Genomic DNA, 19605 nt, shown 5'->3' with positions numbered 1-19605 from the left:
AATTGTGGAAGAAAGTATCAGGACCTTAACCTATGTTTCCATTGTATTTTACAAGTATTACATCGAAGTGGGACCCAGCTATGTAACTTAACTGATTATAAATATTGCTCCTAACAGTCATGGGAGAAAGGTAGGAGGGGACAGAAGGCCAAAGAGATTGCTGAGTATTCTGTGCTGCGTGATGTGGTTCCTCTAGTAAACCTTCTGGACCTTCTATAAATGTTCTGAAATACTTGATGTGATGTGATCTGATGTAAACTGAATTTTGCATCTAAGTTTGTTCAGGAGCCATCCCCATGCTGGGAGTTGGGGTCAGAGGCCAGAGTTATACTGAGACGAAACTGAGTCTTCTGTGGAAGATGTCCACAGAAATTTAGGGAACCTTTTGGATTTCTCTAGGCCTTGAAAATTTGAGGTATGAGGAGATTTCCTCTAGAATGTAAGGAATAGGGGTGTTCCTAAATGATCATCATGCTACATTTTGAGGACCTATCCAGGATAGTTTGAACTAAGGTGGTGTAAACACACACACACAACAAAATGAACTAAGGTGCTGTATGTGACCAGCTACACGTTGATCCTGAGCAAAGAGTACACCCTCCCCACTACTGCCAACTCTTAGATGGTTGATGCCAGGATACTGATGCTAATTCCACAGAACCCTCTATGGTCCCAGGGAATCCACTTCAAAGATAAAGGGAAGTTGTGTTAATTACTTTAAAATCACCCATATAGTTTTCAGAGAATGAATGTACAATCTCGAATTGGATGTTTCAACAGGAAGCTTTATGTGAACTTAGAGCCACTGGGGCCAAAGAAATGCGCCAGAAATAATTAGTGGCAGAAGACCTCAACATCTGGCATTCACCAGCCTCTGTAGACATCCCATTCCTTAGCAGAGTGGGTTTTTTTTTTCCAGGAAACTTATGATGTGCTTGAAATTATCATCCTCTACTCTGTTTCTTTGCTGAAACAGGGTTCCATTATCCACTTGAAGAACATTGGGTTGTTTATATTATGGGTGATTTTAAATAAGACTACTATAAAGGTTTGCACATGGGAACTCATTTCCTCATGGATAAATACCTAGGAGTGAGATTGCTGGATCATATGGTAAGTGTGTGTTTAACTTTATAAGAAACCCCCCAACAGTTACAAATAGTGGTTATCACTTTGCATTGCCACCAATGAGGAAATAAACAAAGATTGCCCAAATGAGAACAAACAGGCTGTTTACTCAGAGCTTACTATATAGCAGGGGAACCAGCTGTTATCACTCGCGTTTGGCAAGCAGGGTAGTTCAAAAGCTTTACGGTAGGAAAAAAGGGAAGATTTCAGGTATTTCCTGATTGGAAGCTGTTAGCATGGAAAGAATGTAGGCGAGTTGAATAGAAGCGGGGCATCCTATGTGATTGGTTAGGGGAGCAAGTATGTCTTTCTCTGGTTCATCTGAAATTGGAAACAGGGGCAAAATAGGGAAGCTGGCAGTTACTGACCAAGTCTTGACCGTTTGGGTCCAATTGCTACAGAGGTTGTGGTTTGACTTCTCTGGCTGGTTGCTTCAGAGGTTGTAGGTCATGGCTCTGTTTCTTTATACAATTCTGGTCATTGCGTTTATGTTGATTCAGTCTCTCACTAGAAGAAGGTAGTGGCACCCCACTCCAGTACTGTTGCCTGAAAAAATCCCATGGATGGAGGAGCCTGGTGGGCCACAGTTGATGGGGTCGCAAAGAGTCGGACACGACTTCACTTTCACTTTTCACTTTCGTGCATTGGAGAAAGAAATGGGAACCCACTCAGTGTTCTTGCCTGGAGAATCCCAGGGATGGGGGAGCCTAGTGGGCTGGTGGGCTGCCGTCTATGGGGTTGCAGAGAGTTGGACATGACTGAAGTGACTCAGCAGGAGCAGCAGCAGCAGTCTCTCACAAGCAGTTCCAGTTTCTGATTTTTTTTTTTTTTTTTTTTTTTTTGAGGAGGGTTCCAGTTGCGTTACATCCTCGCCAGTACAGCTGGCAGAGATGGGTGACTGGTGGCGGGGAGTGTTGGCCATCCCAGTAGGTATATAGAAGTATTCCATCATGGTTTTAGTTTACACTTTGCTGATTTAACTTCTATGCAGAGTACATCATGAGAAACGCTGGGATGGAAGAAGCACAAGCTGGAATCAAGATTGCCCAGAGAAATATCAATAACCTCAGATATGCAGATGACCCCACCCTTATGGCAGAAAGTGAAGAGGAACTAAAAAGCCTCTTGATGAAAGTGAAAGAGGAGAGTGAAAAAGTTGGCTTAAAGCTCAACATTCAGAAAACGAAGATCACGGCATCTGGTCCCATCACTTCATGGCAAATAGATGGGGAAACAGTAGAAACAGTGTCAGACTTTATTTTTGGGGGCTCCAAAATCACTGAAGATGGTGACTGCAGCCATGAAATTAAAAGACGCTTACTCCTTGGAAGAAAAGTTATGAACAACCTAGATAGCATATTCAAAAGCAGAAACATTACTTTGCCAACAAAGGTCTGTCTAGTCAAGGCTATGGTTTTTCCTGTGGTCATGTATGGATGTGAGAGTTGGACTGTGAAGAAGGCTGAGTGCCGAAGAATTGATGCTTTTGAACTGTGGTGTTGGAGAAGACTCTTGAGAGTCCCTTGGACTGCAAGGAGATCCAACCAGTCCATTCTGAAGGAGATCAGCCCTGGGATTTCTTTGGAAGGAATGATGTTAAGGCTGAAACTCCAGTACTTTGGCCACCTCATGCAAAGAGTTGACTCATTGGAAAAGACTCTGATGCTGGGAGGGATTGGGGGCAGGAGGAGAAGGGGACGACAGAGGATGAGATGGCTGGATGGCATCATCAACTCTATGGACATGAGTTGGGTGAACTCCAGGAGTTGGTGATGGACAGGGAGGCCTGGCATGCTGCGATTCATGGGGTCGCAAAGAGTCAGACATGACTGAGCGACTGAACTGAACTGAATGACTATGAGCATCTGTTCATGTCCTTCTTTGAGCCTTGTTTATCTTTCTTGGGGAAGTATCTTCTGCCCACTTTTTTATTGTGTTGCTTCTCATTGTTTTGAAAGTGTTTTATATATTCTATATATAAGACCTTTCTAAGATATGTGATTGGCAAATACTTTCTCTCAACAGGCAAGGTCTCAGGAAGTGAGGATATCTTTTCATCTCTTATCGGTGTTTTCAGCAGAGCAGAAGTTTTCGATTATAATGAGATACACTTCTCTTTTATGAATTGTGTTTTCCTATGCTTTCGTGCATTGGAGAAGGAAATGGCAACCCACTCGTGTTCTTGCCTGGAGAATCCCATGGATGGGGGAGCCTGGTGGGCTGCCGTCTATGGGGTCGCACAGAGTCGGACACGACTGAAGTGACTTAGCAGCAGCAGCAGCATGCATAACAAAAGGTCATAAAGATTCTCTACTGTGCTTTCTTCTCGAAGTTTTACTTTTTCCCTTTTTTTGTTTTTGGCTGCACAGCTTGCAGAATCTTATTTCCTTGACCAGGGATCATGGTGGTGAAAGCGCTGAGTCCTAACCACTGGACCACCAGGGAATCCCCATTTTTTCACATTTTGCATTTAGGTCCGTGACCCATTCCATGTTAATTTTTGTATGAAGTGTGAGGAATGGGCCAAGGGTGATTTTTTTTTTTGCATGTGATTGCATATGGAAATGGTGTTCTGGCACATCTTCTTTCTATTACTCATTGTTATTGGAGTATGGTTGTTTTACAATGTTGTGTTAGTTTCTGCTGTACAGCAAGGTGAAGCAGCTATACATATACATATATCCCCTCTTTTATGGATTTCCTTTCCATTTAGGTCACCAAAGAGCTTTGACTAGAGTTCCCTGAGCTATACAGTAGGCTTGCTTTGGTTCTGCAAAAACTTGCGTGTCCTCCAAGCATCACGTAGCCTAAACAATAAAGTGTTTGCCCAAGTTGTTTTTCAGAAACTTGGAGTCAGCTGTTTCCAGTTCAAGCTAGAGCTGGTAACGACTGGTAGGAAGTACCTACAGACCAACTGGGCACATGCGCATATCCAGCAACCTTTTGAGGTCAGAAGGCCCGGAGCTTCAGCCTCAGAACATGCTATGCTGCCACTCTCTGGAGCTGCTGCCACTCTTGGGACATGCATCCCATGAAGAAGCCTGAGGTTAGCTGTGCAGAATGGTGCTTGTTGAATATTTGCTTATCTCCATCCCCTTTCTCCATGCTCCTTATGCTCCCCATGCTCCCCACTCCCAGCTGCATCTTATAAATACCCCAAGCCTCTCGCGTTGAGGAAGGTAGAGCTGAGATTTGTTCTCTTCATTTGATTGCTCTGTGAATAAATCCTACCTCTACCACAAACCTCGGCATCTCGGCGTTTGGCTGGCTGTGCATCAGATAAACGAACCTGGTTCAGCACTTTACCTTTAGTGATTCAGTAACACTGGCTCCATCGAATGAACTGGGGAGTCTTCTCTCTTGTGGTTCCCAGAAGATTTTGTGTAGAACTGGTATTATTTCACCCCCAAATGTCTGGTAGCAAAGCTCTCTGGACCTGGAGTTTTTATTGCTGGAAGGTTTTTAACAATAAATTCAATTTATTTAATAGATATATTAATGTGATTTTAATAAATATGTATTTGGTCTTCATCCCCATTTCTGGCACAGAGCTCCTAGAATGCTTGGAATTTCCTAAATGATAAGAGCAATAAGGTGTTTTTACTGTCAATAAAGTGACTTTTGGGAAAGGACCTAAGGATGGGAGCTGGGCGCTAGAGAAGGTGACTAAGTAATTAGATGGTTGGAATTTCCATCCAATCGACCTGACCTTTGGGGAGAGGAGAGGGGCTGGAGGTTGGATCAATCACCAAAAGCTAATGATTTAATCAACTGTGACTGTTACCAAACCAAACTTGGGTCTGCTCACCTGGGTGCAATAAAGTCACTCTACTGACACAGGGTTGTAGTGAAGGAAAGTGCAGCGTTTGCTCTAAAGCCAAGCAAGTTCTCTAGGCAGCTAGTACTCAAAAGAACGGTTTTTGAAGATGCAGTGGGGAGGGTTGTGGAGTGCATGGTCAGCTTGTGGACATTCTTCTGACTGGTTGGTGGTGAGGGAATTGGGGGTCAGCATCATCAAATTTCTGGTTCCAACCTATCTGGGGTCTACGTGCTTGTGGTCAGCATCCAGTCAACTACTTTCACCTGGTGGGATTTCAGCATTTGCAAAACAGCTCAAGGGATATGACTCAGAATACTTCCTGCAGCCCTTGAGGAATATTTCCTGTAGCCCTTGAGGAGGTACTAAAGGTCTTTGACTTTGTTTAATGGGTAAGCTAGTGTTATTTCGTTTGCTTAACTGTTTTCCTTTGTTTCTGCATTTTTCTCTCTTCCCATTAAATTTGTTCTTTCGAGCTCTGGGAAGGCCTCCAAGGCTAAAGGCTTTCTACAAACAAGGCAGGTGGTGGGCAGGAGAGTGGGGATCTGTCCTGGGAAGCCCTCATAGGGTCCTGCTCAGTCACAATCCCCCCTTTTCTCTGATCCTGCTCAATCTTGAGGGGGATCGTGTATGGGTCAAGAAAATGAGTAAAGCTTTGCATAGAAAGGTTAATCAGAAATTCGGGTGAGGAACTTGGTTTTTTGAGGAACTCTGCTTCGTAATGATGTGTATGTGTGTCAGTCGCTCAGTTGTGTCTGACTCTTTGTGACCCCATGGACCACAGCCCACCAGGCTCCTCCATCCATGGGATTCTCCAGGCAAGAATACTGAAGTGGGTTGCCATTTCTTCCTCCAGGGGATCTTCCAGACCCAGGGGTCGAACCTGCGTCTCTTATATCTCCTGCATTGTCAGGCGGTCTCTTTACTGCTAGTGCCACCTTGGAAGCCCCATGACAATGTATGTAAGCCTCCATAAAAACCCATAATGATTGAGTGTCTGTGTTAGTGAGCACATGAAGATTTAGGGGGAGTGTTACCCTCAGAGTGAGCCTGGGAGCTCTGAGCCCTTCCTCATACCTTCCCCTATGCATCTCTTCTATCTAGCTATTCCCGAGTTACGTCTTTTTACAACAGACCAGTGGTCTAGTAAGGAAGATGTTGCTCTGAGTTCTATGAGGCTCTCTAGCAAGTTAATTGAACCCAACTTGCGGGGGGGCGGGGGCGGGCAGCAGCGGTTTGCTGGAACCTCCCATCTTTAGCCAGTTGGTTAGAAGCACAGTTGATAATTTGGACTCACAGTTGGCATCTGACATGTGTGCACGTGTGCTCATGTGTGCATGCGTGGGGGCCAAGGAAGGGAGAGGCAGTCATGTAAGACTGAACTTTGTGGACTTCCCTGGTGGTCCAGTGGTTAGGACTCTGTGCTTTCACCGCTATGGGGCATCTGGGTTCAATCCTTGGTCAGGAAACTAAGATCCCACAAGCCGTGCAGTGTGGCCAAAAAAGAAAAAAACTGAACCTTTCTTTTTCAATATTTATTTTTCATTGCAGTGAGCAGAAATTACTCTTTGTTGTGATGCTCAGGCTTCTCACTGTGGTGGTTTCTCTTGTTGAGGAGCACAGGCTCAGTAGTCGCAGCTTGTGGACCTTAGGGTTCATCGGCTTCGGTAGCTGTGGCATGCATGCTCAGAATCTGTGCTCCATGGGCTTAGTTGCTCTGAGGCATGTAGGATATTCCTGGACCAGGGATTGAACCCTGCATTAGCAGGCAGATTCTTACCCACTGCACCACCCAGAAAGTCCAAGACTGAACTCTTAACATGTGAGATCTGGTGCTATCTCCAGGTAGATAAGAGTGAGAATTGTGTTGAATTATAGGGCTTCCCTGGAGAAGGCAATGGCAACCCACTCCAGTACTCTTGCCTGGAAAATCCCGTGGACGGAGGAGCCTGGTGGGCTGCTGTCTATGGGGTCCAACAGAGTCGGACACGACTGAGCGACTTCACTTTCACTTTTCACTTTCATGCATTGGAGAAGGAAATGGCAACCCACTCCAGTGTTCTTGCCTGGAGAATCCCCGTGGACAGAGGAGCCTGGCAGGCCACATCCATGGAGTTGCAAAGAGTCAGACATGACTAAACCAACTTAACACACACACATCTTTCAAGTAGTTAGTCCATTTCATCTGAGCTGTCAGATATGTGGTGGTACTGTTCGTAATATTCCCTTATTAGTCTTTTAATGAGTAGAGTCTATAGTTAACCTGTGCAAACAGCAAAGATGATTTTTTTTCAACTTAAATCTCTGAAGTACACTTGCATTTTTTAAAACTGCAGACACAAGAGGATCAGTGCTAGGACTTCCCTGGTGGTCCAGCGGCTAAGACTCCCCACTCCTAGGGCAGGAGTAGGGGCAAGGTGTGATCCCTGATGAGGGAACTAGATCAACGTCACAACTAAAGATCCCTCATGCTGCCTACAACTGAGATCCAGTGCAGCCAAATCAATTTTTTAAAGAGAATTGGCCGAGATGGTGCCCTCAGCTGTATGCAGTTTTTCTATCCTGACTTACCTTTTTTCTGCTGTGAAGGTAATGTAATTAATCAGGTGCAAAAGTAGTTGCAATCAACTGGAATTAACCTTAAGCAACTCATAGTGAAGCACCAAGCTCTAAAGTGTTGAGGACAGGCCACAGAAATTGTGGAGAAGGTCAATAACTATCCAACAGCAAAATGTTAAGAAAATAGGTATTTACATAGAAAAAAATCAAATGGCAAAGAAGAGATGAATTTTTTAAAAAAGTAGGAATCCATAACTTTTCTACTATTTATATAATTTTATATATAGTTTACATTATATTAAATAATAAAATTTATATTTATAATTTATATAATTGTATTTTTATAATTTTTAAATTCACTTAAAACTTTTACTCACATGATACAGACTTAAGTTCAATAAAAGAAATGCTTCACTATCTTCCATTTTCTAGCCATGATTATTATAATTATTTTCACATCATGACTACTAAAACATAATTTTTAATATGCTTATCTGTTTTGGGTGTCAAATAAGCTAGGTATACAGCTGCCCCCTGGTTTCTATTGTAGCAAGAATGGCACTTGTGATTAAAACTTAACCTGGGACATTAAGACGGATTGTATTTTCCAAACATGACTGCCTTACTGCTTTCTTCCCATTGAGAGATGCTCTCTATGTTCAGTCACCTTGCTTTTGAGTGGACCCTGGTGACAGCCTCGACCAAGAGAGTACAATAGAAATGATGTTCTCTGACTCCCAAGGCTAGGTCATAAAAATTTCATGCATCCCCTCCACCTTATTCTCTTGGAGCCCAGCTACCATGTTGTGAGGAAGCCCAAGCTACACGGCGAGACCACATGTAGGTGTTCCAACTAATAACAAGCATCAGAGACGAATGTCTGCCTAAGGAAGCCTTCAAGACAACTCCAGTTCCAGTCACAGCCTGACTGTAGTCACATGAGATTCCAGGTGAGACCTACCTAGCTCTGGTGACCCTCAGAACCATTAGAGATGATAAAATTGTCTGTCTTGTAAGTCTCCAAGTTTTGGGGTGATTTGTTCCTAGCAAGAGGCACCCAGAACAGATTTTGGGACTGTGAGTGGGGTGCTGCTGAAACAAAAACCTGAAAGGTGTGGCACTGGCTTTACAGTCAGATGTTGAGTGGAAGTCTAAAGTACTTTAAGGAGGATATTGGTAGGGACATCAAGAAAATAAAAATGTTACTGGAAACTAGAAGAAAAGAATGATGTATGCAAGGGAAACTTTGTTATATGTGTAGTATCTTTATGAAGTAGTGCATTGTTGTCCCCTGTATTAGATGAAAAGTGGGAAATGTAGCTAAGTAGCTCAATTGGCTGAGGAAATTTCTAGGCAAAATGTTGGAAGTACCACTTGACTTCTTGCTACCTGAGATTAAAAATACGAGAGTGAAGTTAAAAGATCAAATATTATATGTGAATGATTCAGGATTTGCTGAGTTCAGAAATAAAGCCATTTCTTAGCCACTCTAGATGATTAGCAATGCGAAAATTAAGAAGTGGCTCATAGGCAGAGGTCAAATCCAGGGTGTTTCTCAGGAAAACATTTTCTAAAGATTAAGCCAAAAATGTAATAGAAGATTTTTGTTAAAGCCTCATGAAAATTTAAGGTGGTGTTTCAAATAAAAGCCTTTTACAGATAATAAGGGTATGGCTGGAAAAACTTCTCCAATAGGACAATAGGTTTCTAAGAATTGTAAGGGCAAATACTAGAGCCGGAATTATCAGGAAGAGATTTGTGTATGGCTTTTGTCTGACAAATTGGATTATAATTGCATGTAATACCCACAAGTTTTGTGTTTCTTTTTTTAAATTTTATGCACTAGAACGGAAAGGAACAATACAAACAGAAAAAAGAATTTGGACCCAGAAATGCTATAGGCTAGGATTAGGCTAAGAAAACTACTCACCTGCAAACAGAGGCTACTGTACAGAAAAGGAAAGAGGACTTAGAAGAGGAAACAAAGATCCTAGGGACAATGCCAAGAGCCACAATGGACTTGCAGGAAATAGAACTGAGCCCTAATTAAGTAGCTATACCTGAGAAACCACACCCAAACCCTTCCTCCACACCTGGATGAGACCCTGGGCTATAAGCCGAGGCCACTGTTGTTCAGTTGCTCAGTCATGTCCGACTCTGCAACCCCATGGACTGCAGCACGCCAGGGTTCCCTGTCTTTCACTAACTCTCAGAGTTTGCTCAAACTCATCTCATCTTCTGTCATCCCCTTCTTCTCCTGCCTTCGATCTTCAATCTTTCCCACCATCAGGGTCTTTTCCAATGAGTTGGCTCTTCACATCAGGTGGCCAAAATATTGGAGCTTCAGCATCAGTGCTTCCAATGAATATGCAGGGTTGATTTCCTTTACGACTGACTGGTTTGATCTCCTTGCCATCCAAGGGACTCTCAAGAGTCTTCTCCAGCACCACAATTTGAAAGCATCAGTTCTTCAGCTCTCAACCTTCCTTATGGTCCAACTCTCTCATCCATACATGACTAATGGAAAAACCATAGCTTAGACACCATAAATGAGATGCAGCTTGAGGGAGGTACTGCGTGTACCTGTGAATCAGGAGGGAAGGGGTCAGGGCACAGCCCTTAAAAGAACGACAAAGCCCAAGGACACAACAGAAACTGATAGAACCAAATAGGTCCAAGATGGCGGATGAGTTGATTTCCAGTAGACTGTGAGCCTCAGTATGGCTCACTGTAACACATCAGCAAGCTAAATGACACACCCACAGGTGCCATGACAGTTCCAAGTGAGTGAAGTGGAAGTTGCTCAGTCATGTCTGGCTCTTTTTGACCCCATGGACTGTAGTCTTCCAGGCTCCTTTGTCCATGGAATTCTCCAGGCAAGAATACTGGAGTGGGTTGTCATTCCCTTCTCCAGGGGATCTTCCCAACCCAGGGATCAAACCCGGGTCTCCTGCACTGCAGGCAGATTCTTCACCATCTGGAGCCACCAGAGAAGCCCAGGAAAAAAAATGGGTCTGGCCTAATTCCTGGAAATCCCCACCCCTTCCCCAAAATAGCTAGAATACTACAACTCATTAGTCTATGAAATAACCCACTCCTATAAAAACTGACAACCCAATACCATGGGGCTGCTGCTCTTGCCTTGTGAGATGACTCACACTGTCTGTGGAGTGTTTTTCTTTAAATAAATCCACTTCTTACCTATCACTTTGTCTCTCACTGAATTCTTTCTTCAATGAGACATTAAGAACCTCAGCTGCATTAAGTCCTGAGAGCAGGTGTGGTCTTAGTTAAAAGACTGTAGGTTCAAATCCCACTCTGGGTTTCGGCTGAGTTCAAGTCCCAGCTCATGGGTTGAAACCCCAATCTGAGTTACATGGTTTCACCAGCACATGGAAGGGATGTGACTCGTGGTCAGAGGGTGGACTGTGACCAACTGTGTTTTGCAAATATCCTCCTCTAGGGGATCTTCCCAACCCAGGGATCCAACCTGAGTTTCTTATGTCTCCTGTGTTGGCAGGCAGGTTCTTTACTAGTGCCACCTAGTTCAGGTCAGTTTAGTCACTCAGTCGTGTCCGACTCTTTGCAACCCCATGAACTGCAGCACACCAGGCCTCCCTGTCCATCACCAACTCCCGGAGTTCACCCAAACCCATGTCCATCAAGTCGGTGATGCCCAATCCAACTATCTCATCCTCCCTTCGCCTCCTGCCCTCAATCTTTCCCAGCATCAGGGTCTTTTCAAATGAGTCAGCTCTTCCCATCAGGTGGCCAAAGTATTGGAGTTTAAGCTTCAACATCAGTCCTTCCAATGAACACCCAGGGCTGATCTCCTTTAGGATGGACTGGTTGGATCTCCTTGCAGTCCAAGGGACTCTCAAGAGTCTTCTCCAACACTACAGTTCAAAAGCATCAATTCTTCAGTGCTCAGCTTTCTTTATAGTCCAACTCTCACATCCATACATGACCACAGGAAAAACCATAGCCTTGACTAGATTGACCTTTGTTGGCAAAGTAATGTCTCTGCTTTTTAATATGCTGTCTAGGTTGGTCATAACTTTCCTTCCAAGGAGTAAGCGTCTTTTAATTTCATGGCTGCAGTCACCATCTGCAGTGATTGTGGAGCCCAAAAAAATAAAGTCAGCCACTGTTTCCACTGTTTCCCCATCTATTTCCCACGAAGTGATGGGACCAGATGCCATGATCTTCGTTTTCTGAATGTTGAGCTTTAAGCCAACTTTTTCACTCTCCTCTTTCACTTTCATCAAGAGGCTCTTTAGTTCCTCTTCACTTTCTGCCATAAGGGTGGTGTCATCTGCATATCTGAGGTTATTGATATTTTTCCCGGCAATCTTGATTCCAGCTTGTGCTTCCTCCAGCCCAGCGTTCCTCATGATGCACTCTGCATATAAGTTAAATAAGCAGAGTGACAATATACAGCCTTGACGTACTCCTTTTCCTATTTGGAACCAGTCTGTTGTTCCATGTCCAGTTCTAACTGTTGCTTCCTGACCTGCATACAGATTTCTCAAGAGGCAGATCAGGTGGTCTGGTATTCCCATCTCTTTCAGAATTTTCCACAGTTGATTGTGATCCACACAGTCAAAGGCTTTGGCATAGTCAGTAAAGCAGAAATAGATGTTTTTCTGGAACTCTCTTGCTTTTTCCATGATCCAGCAGATGTTGGCAATTTGATCTCTGGTTCCTCTGCCTTTTCTAAAACCAGCTTGAACAACTGGAAGTTCATAATTCACGTATTGCTGAAGCCTGGCTTGGAGAATTTTAAGCATTACTTTACTAGCGTGTGAGATGAGTGCAGTTGTGCGGTAGTTTGAGCATTCTTTGGCATTGCCTTTCTTTGGGGTTGGAATGAAAACTGACCTTTTCCAGTCCTGTGGCCACTGCTGAGTTTTCCAAATTTGCTGGCATATTGAGTACAGCACTTTCACAGCATGATTTTTCAGGATTTGAAATAGCTCAACTGGAATGCCATCACCTCCACTAGCTTTGTTCATAGTGATGCTCCCTAAGGCCCACTTGACTTCACATTCCAGGATGTCTGGCTCTAGGTGAGTGATCACACCATCGTGATTATCTGGATCGTGAAGATCTTTTTTGTACAGTTCTTCTGTGTATTCTTGCCACCTCTTCTTAATGTCTTCTGCTTATTTCTGTCCTAGTGCCCATCTTTGCATGAAATATTCCCTTGGTATCTCTAATTTTCTTGAATAGATCTCTAGTCTTTCCCATTCTATTGTTTTCCTCTATTTCTTTCCATTCATCGCTGAGGAAGGCTTTCTTATCTGACCTTGCTATTCTTTGGAACTCTGCATTCAAATGGGTATATCTTTCCTTTTCTCCTTTGCTTTTCATTTCCCTTCTTTTCACAGCTATTTGTAAGGCCTCTTCAGACAGCCATTTTGCTTTTTTGCATTTCTTTTTCTTGGGGATGGTCTTGATTCCTGTCTCCTGTACAATGTCGCTAACCTCCATCCATAGTTCATCAGGCACTCTGTCTCTCAGATCTAGTCCCTTTAATCTATTTCTCACTTCCACTGTATAGACATAAGGGATTTGATTTAGGTCATACCTGAATAGTCTACTGGTTTTCTCCACTTTCTTCAATTTCAGTCTGAATTTGGAAATAAGGAGTCAGCTCCCTAGGAAGCCCCACAATTATAAAAACATCTGAAGTGTTTTTTGTAATAGATATTCCTCTCATTGATTGAATGGTGGGGTCTAGTTGCCCTCCATGTGTATGTGGACCCAGCTGATGGTGTGGCTGAGGAAAACGACATTTTAAATTTCAGAACGCCCACCTGGGATTTTTAAATCCCAAGTGTTTATATGGGAGTAAAGTCTAAGAGGTGATTATAAAAGAAAAATGCTTTGTAGAAAACTCTTAAATGATTTTAAATTAAAAGCACCAATAGGTGGATTGGCTAAATCAATAAGCAGTAGTACTTCACATTACGGAAATAGATTGAATAGAACATTAAATACCACAGAGAAGGAGAGCAGCAAGTGAGACAGATTCATTTTATTTTGGTTTTCCTAATTTTGTCTTAAAATGGAATAGCTAAATATAGAGAATTCAATAAGTTAGATTTCTATCTGCTGCTGCTAAGTTGCTTCAGTCATGTCCAACTCTCAGCGATCCCATGGACTGCAGCCCACCAGGCTCTGTCCATGGGATTTTTCCAGGCAAAAGTACTGGAGTGGGGTGCCATTGCCTTCTCCAAGATTTCTATCTGGCTCTATCTAATGGATAAAATCTGTGTGTGTGTATGATCAGTTATATTCTGGGTATAATCCAAACCACTGGAAGCAAGAATTATTTGTAAAATTGGCTCAAACTATGGTTGTTCTCAGAATGAGGTTATTGGTGTTTTTATTATTTGGAAGTGATAATATAATTAACTTGGCTACAGTGTATTAAAAAACAAAGGACGTTTCTGAGAGACTTAGGTCAGGGAATTGGAAAAGGAGATGTCATTTTTTGCAAACTCCAGAACCCAGAAGAAGAAATGGCAGCTGGAAATTTTTCTAATGAAATTCCAAGTGATATGGTGTCAGTGGAAACATGATACTTTTTCCAGTGAAATCTTGCAAACAATTTTAAAAGAAATTAGATGTTGGTTGTTGTTTAGTTGGTTTACTTTGGAAGTAATTTAGTGTGTGGATTTAAAAGTGAAGGATTAAGAAGCTTGGACCACCCAACCCCATCTATGACATCATGAATATATGACTGTGAAATTTCAGAAACATCTCAGATTCAATATAGGTAACTTGAGCCGTAAGACTCTAAGAGACAACATTAAGAAAAGCGAAACAGGAACTTCCCTGGTGGTCCAGTGGTTAAGAATCCAGCTGCGAATGCAGGGGACACGGCTTTGATCCCTGATCCAGATATGAAGAGCCCACATGCCATGGGGCAGCTGAGCCTGTGCACCATGACTATTGGGCCCACAATTCATATATAACATCTGTAACAAAGCAGAGACAGTTGTAAATACAAAGAACAAACAGGTGGTTACCAGAGGGGAGAGGGATGAGGGAAGGAAAGAAATAGGTGAGGAAGATTTAGAGGTACAAATTCCAGGTGCAAAGTAAAATGAGTAACAGGTATGGAATGTACAGCGTGGGAAACACAGTCAACATCTATATAACTTTGTATGGTGACATATTAGAACTAGTCTTATCATGGCGATCTGTTTGAAATGTATACAAATATCAAATAACTGTGTTGTGTAACAGGAACTATCATAGTATTGTAGAGCAACTGTACTTCAAAAATAATTTACAGGAAAAAAGATCAAACTTGTGGTTACTGAGGCAGGTGGGAACTGGATGAAGGCAGTCAAAGAGTACAAACTTCATTATAAGATTAAATAGTAGGGATGTGACATACATGATAAGTAATACTGCTGTATATTATATATGAAAGTTAAGAGTAAATCCCCCTGGTAGCTCAGCTGGTAAAGAATCCGCCTGCAACGTGGGAGACGTGGGTTTGATACCTGGGTTGGGAAGATCCCCTGGAGAAGGGAAAGGCTACCCACTCCAGTATTCTGGCCTGGAGAATTCCACACTGTATAGTCCATGGGGTCGCAAAGAGTCTGACACGACTGGGTGACTTTCACTTTCAAGAGTAAATCCTAAGTGTTCTCATCACAAGGAAAGCTAGTTTCCATTTCTTTAATTTTGTAACTACATGAGATGACCGGTGTTCACTAAACTTGCTGTGATAATCATTTCATGATATATGAAAGTCAGATCACTATGCTCTCCACCTGAAATTTATCCACTGCTGTATGTAAGTTATATCTCAACAAAACTGGAAGGGAAATAAAATAATGGAATGGCTCACACCAATCCCAGACTTCCTTTTCCACCCGCCTGCTGTCCAATTCCTGGCTCCCCCATCCCTTCCGTTTTATGTTTCATTCATCCCACCAAAATATGAATGCCTCCTGTGTTATCACAAGAGCAGCTGTATCACCTAATCAGCCTCACAGCGAAGTTCAGAGGGGTTTTTGAGCACCAACCTCCGTGTTCTGGGAAAGCTGAAGAAGTGATGCAAGTGGTGAGTCTAGGTTGGATGTGTGTGTGCGTCTCATTCCAGCAGTCAGGAGCCTCACCTTTCATGACTGTGTGAGCAGATGAAAGAGAGATGGTTGGCGGGAGCTTGATGGTCTATCAGTCCTGCCCACAACCTGGACCTTGCCTTTGTCTGACACGTATGGCATTTTTGTTTGACAGACTTTTTAGTAGAAAGTTATGAATCTCTTGTTAGTTGGGATTATTTAGGCTTTTGATCAGAGAGAAAGGGAGAAGTAAATCCTATTGTAGACTCAAATGCTTTAACAACAAAGCAGGGGTTAGCAGAGGTGGCCCATGCTACAGAGATTCAACTAAGGGCTGTGAATGATGACCACATATAGGTGACCTATATGTGTATGGATATAGGTCAGGGAAGGGAGGAGACTCAGGAACAGGACAAGGGAGAGAGTTCAGTTCACAGATGGGGCAAGGGTGCCATGACTTAGTGACATAAAAAGCTGAAATTCACAAACAGCTATATTGGAAACTAGTGGGACAACTGAATTTCGAATATGGGCAGCATATTATTAGGTAAAGGACCAGTGTGCCAACGCAGGAGACATAAGAGACAAGGGTTTGATCCCTGGGTTGGGACAATTCCCTGGAGGAGGGCATGGCAACCCACTCCAGTATTCTTGCCTAGAGAATCCCATGGACAGAGGAGCCTGGCTGGGTACAGTCTATGGGGTCGCCAAGAGTCAGACATGACTGAAGTGACTTGGCACGCACTCACTCACTCACACATTAGGTAATAGTACTCTCTCAATTGTTAAATGTAATTGTCAATGGTTGGATGGCTTCACTGACTCGAAGGACGTGAGTTTGAGCAAGCTCTGGGAGTTGAAGTTGGACAGGTAAGCCTGGTGTGCTACAGTTCAAGGGGTGGCAAAGAGTTGCACATGATTGAGTGACTGAACTGAATTATTAAATATCTTGACATAATCATATCATGATTGTGTCAGAGAACGTCCTTAATCTTACAAAATACTGTATCAATATTTAGAGGTGTGGGAGTACTGACAGTATCATGATATTACAACTTACTCTCAAAGGGTTCAAGATACAGAAAAAGTAAATGTGGCAAAATGTTAATATTTGGTTAATCTAAGTGAAAGGTGTATGGGGTCTGCTGTACTGCTATTGTTTACTTTTCTACAGTTATGAAATTTTTTAAAATTTTACTGTGAAATATCCTTCCTCCTGGTTCTAGTCACTTAGGATTGGTGGAGTTCCCCAACCTTCTATCCCGAATGTCCCCAGACAAGGGGCACTGCTCTCCAAAGCCCTGGTACTCATAGTTCTCCCCACCCTCCCTGCCCCTTCATGGACCCAGCATCTCTCCTCCAGGGCTCCCACTGTGCTCTGTCATCACACGCAGATCCTCTTCCTTTACTCCTCTGTTTAGCTTCCTCTTCCCCAGGAGTCTGAGCTGTCCTTGGAGGCAGTGCCTGGCTAGTTTTCATGTGTGTTCCCGCAGCATGTGGCATCATGTGTGGCCTCCAGGAGGTACGTTACAGGTGTACTACTGCTGTGGAAGCAGTGAGGGAGTGAACGACTTGTGGGATGGAGAGAGAAAGGTGGGTGGAGAGTGACACATGAAAGCAAGTAACCTCCAGGCAGGTTGACAGCGACTAAATGATCAACATGTAAATGGGTGTAGATTCTTGGTGTCTTGAGGCTCAAAAATGTGGCTTAACAGACATCCCTGGTGGTCCAGTGGTTAAGACTCCAAGTTTCCACTGCAGGGAGCATGGGTTCAATCCCTGATCTGGGAATTAAGATACCATGCCCTGGTGGCTCAGATGGTAAACAATCCGCCTGCAATGCAGGAACCCCCAGTTCGATCCCTGGGTGGGGAACATCCCCTGGAGGAGGGCATGGCAACTCACTCCAGTATTCTTGCCTGGGAAATCCCATAGGCAGAGGAGCCTGGCGGGCTACAGTCCATGGGGTGGCCACCAGCAGAGCAGATGACTCACACACACACCAGGGCAGGTGCAACATCCAGCATCAGTAAGCAGCTCCACATGGGCCTGGGCAGCTAGAGCCCGAAACGGGGAGACTGCACCAGGCCCATGGGCAGGAGATCAGTGTAACCCCGGGAAGACAGAGGCCAGGGAGGTGCCACTGTGGGCTCTGCAGGACCAGTGCTCTGAGAGCCGCCTCTGGAAAGGTCCCCTTGGCTGGCAGGGGCAGAGTAGTCCCAGGGGCCCTATAGCCCAGCTCAAGCTTCATTCAACACTGCCTTCAGCCTTTTAAGAGGGACAGTCGCTGTGTAAGCTGAATGCTGGGTGACCTCTTCAGACGAGCAAGGGAAGAACAGCTTGGCAACCTCAGCTTGACAGGATAAACTCTGCTGAACTCTCTGTCTACAAACACACCCATCAGTGGGGAGGGAGCCTCATGGGCCCCTGCAGAGCGTATCAAGTTGTGGGTGAAGCTGGCTCGGACCCCACTTTCAGCTCCAACAGGACTGAGAGGACCTCAGTTACCCATGTCATGATACTCCCAGGGCCCCGCAGAGATTCTGCCTCAGTGACTCATTCACTTGTCTTCACTTGTTCAATGGTTGCCAAACCCCCACCTCAGACCAGGAATCTGAGACACAGTTACTTCAGTGGACAGACTGAAACAAAATGGTCTCTGCTCTGATGGTGCTTACATTCTATTGGGAGCAGACAAGGCCATATAAATTCATATAGATCATATATGTCACATGGTGATAAGTGCTAGAGTGGAGAGTAGGGAAGTAGGGAGGGCTGGATGATGGGAGATGGGGACAGGTGGGATGGGTTTTTTGGTTGCACCACATGGTATGTGGGATCTTAGTGCCCTTATCAGGGATTGAACCCTCACTCCCTACAGTGGAAGTGCAGCATTGATCACTGGACTGCCAAGGGAGTCCCTGGAGCTGTGACTTTACAAGGGATGTCCAAAGCCCCTCAGAACATGTCAGCTTTCCACCTCAGTTAGGGGTGGCCAGAGCCTGAGACTTGCATGGGGAGCTGTGCCTTCTCCCTGGAGGTTGTGGCAGGAACCACGGGCTGGGTTGCGGAGTGCCGTCCTGAGAGATGGAATGGTGCAGAGGACAGGAGTGGGGCGGGACAGGCAGTGGGCTTCACAGTGGACAGTCCCTGGGTGGACGGAGGTGGCATGAGTCTGCCCGCCCCAGGGCCCCCACTGCCCTATTTTCTCTCATCTCCTTCCCAGCAGAATCTCACTGTCCCCTTTTTTCACCTCCCAACTATCCCTGAGATCCACCCCCACCATGCTTCTGAGACTGCTTTGCCCAAACCTGCTGATGACTAACAAGTCCCATCGACTCTCATGTTTTCCCCCTCCTGTTTGAAGCTCTTCTCTCATTTTCCAGGACATCACCTTCTCCAAGTTCCCTTCAAGGCTCCTCTTGCCCCTAAAATGTTGGTGTTCTGAGTTCCATATGCAGCCCACTTTTTTTCTCCAGTTGTGTCCCCAGGGTGACTTGCCCCCCCCCCCAAATCTCTCAGTAGCCCCCACCCCCCTCCTCAGCTCCAAACCCCACATATCCAGCTGCTGGCTATCCTAGAGGAACCCTTATTCAGAGTGTTCTATTGCCAGATTGTGAATCCCTTTAGAGAAATATCTTGAATAATGTACTACTGATTTCTCCAATGCCTGCTACCCTGCTTAGCTCAGTTCAGTCACTCAGTTGTGTCCGACTCTTTGCAACTCTATGGACTGCAGCACGCCAGGCTTCCCTGTCCATCACCAACTCCTGGAGCTTGCTCAAACTCATGTCCATCAAGTAGGTGATGCCATCCAACCATCTCATCCTGTTGTCCCCTTCTCCTGTCTTTAATCTTTCCCAGCATTAGGGTCTTTTCTAGTAAGTCAGCTCTTCACATCAGGTGGCCAAAGTACTGGAGATTCAGTATCAGTCCTTCCAAAGAATATTCAGGACTGATTTCTTTTAGGATTGACTGGTTTGATCTCCTTGCTGTCCAGGGGACTCTCAAGAG

The 19605-nt window shown here is 44.3% G+C and overlaps 1 long non-coding RNA gene across 7 annotated transcripts in view; it reads left to right on the top strand.

The window, feature by feature from the left end:
- The window catches only part of LOC109574012 (uncharacterized), a 148911-nt gene that overhangs the window by 117184 nt on the left and 12122 nt on the right, over positions 1 to 19605 (top strand). For 4 of the 7 annotated variants that reach the window (XR_011561972.1, XR_002183026.2, XR_002183025.2 and 1 more), the window contains one exon: positions 2120 to 15379. This is a non-coding gene — a long non-coding RNA (uncharacterized lncRNA). Of the gene's footprint in view, positions 1 to 2119; positions 15380 to 19605 lie in introns of those variants that run through there. The other 3 variants (XR_011561970.1, XR_011561971.1, XR_011561969.1) reach the window with 2 other exon arrangements.

The sequence above is a fragment of the Bos indicus genome, chromosome 19, assembly GCF_029378745.1.
Source record: "Bos indicus isolate NIAB-ARS_2022 breed Sahiwal x Tharparkar chromosome 19, NIAB-ARS_B.indTharparkar_mat_pri_1.0, whole genome shotgun sequence".
NCBI lineage: Eukaryota > Metazoa > Chordata > Mammalia > Artiodactyla > Bovidae > Bos > Bos indicus.
This window is presented reverse-complemented; position numbering and strand designations above follow the sequence as displayed.